Source organism: Anastrepha ludens, chromosome 3 (genome assembly GCF_028408465.1).
Source record: "Anastrepha ludens isolate Willacy chromosome 3, idAnaLude1.1, whole genome shotgun sequence".
In the NCBI taxonomy this organism is placed as follows: Eukaryota; Metazoa; Arthropoda; class Insecta; order Diptera; family Tephritidae; genus Anastrepha; species Anastrepha ludens.
This window is the reverse complement of record NC_071499.1, coordinates 71,814,964-71,819,976: the sequence shown is the minus strand read 5'-3', so window position 1 is coordinate 71,819,976 and position 5,013 is coordinate 71,814,964. Positions and strand designations below refer to the sequence as shown.

At 34.6% G+C, this 5,013-nt stretch overlaps 1 long non-coding RNA gene across 1 annotated transcript; it reads left to right on the top strand.

The window, feature by feature from the left end:
* The first annotated feature begins 2,692 nt into the window (after positions 1–2,692).
* On the top strand, positions 2,693–3,490 carry LOC128856555 (uncharacterized). The gene is made up of 3 exons (XR_008453842.1): positions 2,693–2,945; positions 3,003–3,159; positions 3,221–3,490. It is a non-coding gene; the product is annotated as an uncharacterized LOC128856555 (long non-coding RNA).
* The last annotated feature ends 1,523 nt before the right edge of the window (positions 3,491–5,013 follow it).

Sequence of the window (5,013 nt, the reverse complement as noted above, 5' to 3'; positions counted from 1 at the left end):
GAATTTGGCAGTGCTCTCATAAGGAATATTATAACGTCACTTTTTTCTTTAAGTAGTAATAATAGCTGGATGGTTTTATTAAAAAGTGGCTGTTCCCACGGCAGTCGGTTCTACGTAACCAGAACGACCCGGATTCATATCCGGCGCAGGACTGTCACTTCAGCAGCATTCCTCGTATGTGCATAGGGAATGTTTACGCTGCTACAACAACAACTAGAAAGTTATTTATAAAAAAATTTTCATTTGCTTAAAACAAAAGATTGTTATCAATTTCCATTAAAACTATATTTTTCCTGGTTAGCTTAGATTATTATAAAGGTACTCGAATACCGAATTGGGTAATTTTTCGATATATAGGATACATGGAAAAATATATCAAAAAAGTCAAGGGGGTACCAATAAATGCATATTAGCAATCGCCCATTATTAATAATCTGAAGTAGCGAAATAATGGCTGTGTTCGTAAATGCGACATGACTTGCAGCATAAGCATCAGTGGCAACACTGCAAGTTTGACATTTGATACTTCTTATACAATTTTTGACAATTTGCAAATACGTTTGTTTGCATTTTTGAACGCGTATAATACTAAAATGGAAATTTTGCTGAATCTAACACTAGACGAAATTTGTGAGCAAAGAAAAGATAGATTTTCTTTAAATTTAAGAAAAAGAAGGCTATTGAAGTCAAAGAGAAAAATGTTTAGGTACAAATGTTTGTCTTTAAAAAGAAAAATACCTAAAAACAAATCGTTTATTAAAACAATAAAGTCGTTTCCCGAGGACATTTTCTATTCCCATTTCCGAATGAAATGGGCCACTTTTAAAGTAAGGTTTTATAAGTTTTATGAAAATTAATAATTTATAGTTTCACTTTAATTAGGCTTTGGAAAAGGCTTTGACTCCACACTGGGTAACTGCAAGGCTTGACCGTGATGGTCATTCGTTAGAGAACTGTCTGTACATGACATTATGGAAGCTATGCAATAGCAGGGTGCCGTTCCAACAGCTTTCGGATCGCTTCAACATTGCAAAAGGAACATCACACCGTGTATTTAATAAAACAATCCAAGCCATTTGTAATCTTAAAAGCGAAATAGAATGGCCTTCTGTTGACCGTCAGCAAGAGGTCATGACAAATTTTGAAAATAGCAGAGAAAGTCCCTTTCCTTTTGTTATAGGATGTTTAGATGGAGCGCATTTTAACATACCTACCCCAAGTGAAGATGCGATTAGTTATTATGATCACAACTTTCTTCCACAATACATTTTTTTTCCTTCTACCCGATTTAAACTCGTCCTCCATATTCAACCGTACTCTTAGCAATAACTGTGTCTCCGAATTACTGAGATTTTCACTAAAAATAATAATTTATACAATTATTATTAACATAATTTAACTAAATTTCAATACAAAAATCAAAATAAAACAGTTTTGCACTTACTTTTCATCAGACATCGTAGTTAAATGCAGTAAACAATTTTTTGATAGAAATTATGAGTGACAACTGATAGAATTGTTGTCTTTTTGAACGCTTGATTATTACAGTGCTGCCATATTGGCATTTCTGAACGTTCTGTTTGTTATGCAATTGTAGTTTGCGCGTCATGTTGCATTTACGAACACAGCCAATTTTTTTCACGGGTCAGAAATTATTAACCAAAAACACTTTTATACTGTTGCCCTTCTTGCGTGTCTTCTATCACTAAAGACACGGAAGTATACGAGTTCACACTTGGGTTAGTTTTTCTTTACACATATTAATATATTTTAATTGTACTTCCCTAAGAAATTCCGTAAATACTGGCAATAAAATAAATATACTGATAAAAAAATTATATAAAAATGTATTACGTTTTAGTTCGGTACTTGAACATTGCATACATTTTTATGAACATCCTATTTGAATTATTGCCAATATTTGCCGAGTTCTTGTAGAAAATATTGTAAAAATGTATTAAAATCGGGTTTGTAATAATGTAACATGGGATATTTTAGGTAAAGTGTAATGATTTATTTAATGAAAATTGTAATAGTTTTGTATTTAATTGGCTTCAAAGTGCCCTCGGGAACTTCACTATATTTCGGCACTTTATAATAAACCTTTTTCTAAACTTCACTTAAATTCACAAAATATACAGTCACACGCGTGTTTTTGCTTATTTTTAAACTTGTATTGAACGTATTTTAATGAAAATAAAATTCAAACGGATTTACCACCATCATCACTTTCCAATTTTAAACGAGAATAACAATTCATTGGAATTGACAACAGTATAGTGTTGCCGGATGCCTGCAAATGAAAATAAAAATATGAACAAAAACGAAGTATTTCGATTTATGCTGAAAACAGTGCAGCCCGTAAACGCAATTCCGACTCAGCTGTTTCGATCAAACTATTGAGAACCCCATCCTCCTTCCTTCCGTATCGTAGTACCGTAGATTTTATTTCACGATTATTAAAAAAATTCCGTAATTCCGACCCAGCTGATTGATTGCTCTCTCAGCACACAGTGTTGCCAAGCAGTACATTTCGAAATCATTTACAAAATAAACTTAGAAAAATGATAATTTTTGTTAAAATAGCTTAAAAATACTGTTGAATAATGTGAATTATAGATAAATGAACTTTTGCATTCGTTGGTTTTTGGCTTTGGTTTATTAAACAATGAAAAATTGTAACCGATAACGCGGATGTGTGAAAAAGTGTGTAAGCAAAAATATCAATGGCAACATTGTGTCGATACAAGCACATGCATATGCATATATATTCACAAATTTGTGTACAAACATATTAAACGCGGAAATGGCGCTGAACGACGAGCATCTCGTATCGCTAGTACAAGACAAAAAGGAACTCTACGACAAGAGCAATCCTCTATATAAGTTCCAGGGAAGGAAAACGTTGATATGGGAATAGATCCGAAAGGAGCTGCGCACAAGTGGTGAGTGGGAGCTATATTTACTAGTATTTCAGGTTTCATAACAAAGTTATTTTAAAGGTGAGGTATGCAGACGGAGGTGGTTAGCTCTTCGCGATCGGTATGGCAGAGAAGCCAGAAAATCAGAAACACCATCAGGCAGTGGAGCAGAATACCAGAGGCCGTGGTATCTGCTTGAAAGCATGTCATTTTTAAGGCCGCATGTTATTCCTCGACCGTAAGTATAGTTGGAATATTTTTATAAAGCGATGACTAATAATGTTTTCTTAAAAAATTAGGTGCTCACAAAATGTGTGCCCAGAAGTAGCTTCGCTTACACCTTCAATTGCTACTTCTATGCCCTCACCGTTGCCATCAATAGTGCCACCAGAAGAGTTTTTTGATGATGTAGATTCACCATTGCCATCAACATCAGCGTCATCTCCGTCACTTGCTCCACTCCAGTCAAAGCGACCTAGCGGAAAAAAACGGATAAAACCTTCTGCACTTTTTTGGTCCTTGTATTTTTTATATATAATATATATGTATGTAGTTGAAATAAATTAAGAAATAAGTCGCAAATTTCGATGTCTTCTTCATCCATTTTGTCACCGATGTATTTTGTAAATATAGTTTGTATGTATGTAACCAACTAAAACAGCTTTTATCTACGGGAAATAGTTTTGCTCAGTTTTGTGCACGGTAAGGGGCTGCGGTAAGAGAATTCCGTGCGGTCTTCACTGTTTTCAGCATTAGAGTTGATGGTGGGAATGGGAGTTATAAGCCCGTCACAATGGGCCCGTTGCGGCAACGCATTCGTCAGGCAGCAAAGTAGAATATGTGCATTTGAATCGGAGTCGATGGCGCTTTTACGACGACATGTGGCACCACGAAGGCAAGTTTTAAGTGTATTTAACAATTATTAAAATAATAAAAATAAATTACATTTTGTGTTATATCTACTGCATCTTTATAGCAGGACATTTTGTAACAAAAGCTCCGATAGCAACACCCAAATATAGGATGCCGTGTTACATTCGCTGCCGATTATTGAGGTTTACTCTGATGAAGGGTATGAGCATCAGCGACCCCTCGTTGAATTCTCGCCATCCGTCTCGGAAAACTTGCCATTGGCAATAATTCATGCAGAACAAGAAACCGCTTCCAGCACAACTACGAGCAGAAGCAAAAGGGGAAGGGACGAATATCGTCTGAATACGCTGTGCGGTGCTATTAGCGAGTAGTTAAAGAATGATGCATCTTTAGCATCAGTAAGTCGCAAAACTGATTTTTTAAAGTGTTCAACCTTATAAAGCATTCGGAAGATGCCCAAGACCGGCTAAAAACTCAAATTTTAAATTTAGTTTGGAGTGGTGGGCAAAATGCGTGAATAGGTTTGCCTTCTTATTTGTTTAACAATGGAATGTAAATGCATGTACATATATATGTATGATTGTGAAGCCTTTGTTTTTTTTTTTTAATTTGTTTATGTGAAAGGTATAAATTAATGAATTGCTATTTTGAGTTTTAGATTTCATTACATATTTTTAAGTATTTTTTTAAATAAGTTTATAATGAAAATATCGCCTTGAAATGATTGTAGTCTTAAATTAATAACTTGATGAACATAAAATGAAGTTTTAAAAGAAAAAAAGTCTTTTGCTAATGTCTTTTGAATGGTGAACAAATCAATTCGTCCCTTCACATTATTAATGCTGGGGCCAATACGCATTGACTTTTGCCGAATGCTTGCTTATTTACGGTATAAATATTTCTATTGTAAAGTAATTGTCGGAACAAATGTATATTATATGACATCGTCATTGGAAAACTTTCACACATTTGGACAAGAAAATACAACACAAAAACAAATGAAAAATGCTGTTCTGTAGAAGTCATCTTTGCGTACGCTAACTGGTTCTCTAGACTTTCACTGGTATAAATAAACCTAAGTAAGAATTTCAACCGATTTGAATGTGAACTTGCACTCTTTGATTCCAACGCTTTATATTCACAATAGCAAATTAGTTTTCAACAAAAAGAGTTCAGTGGTAGTTGGCGCTCTCGTCGCCACGGCCTTTCGTATGTGTGA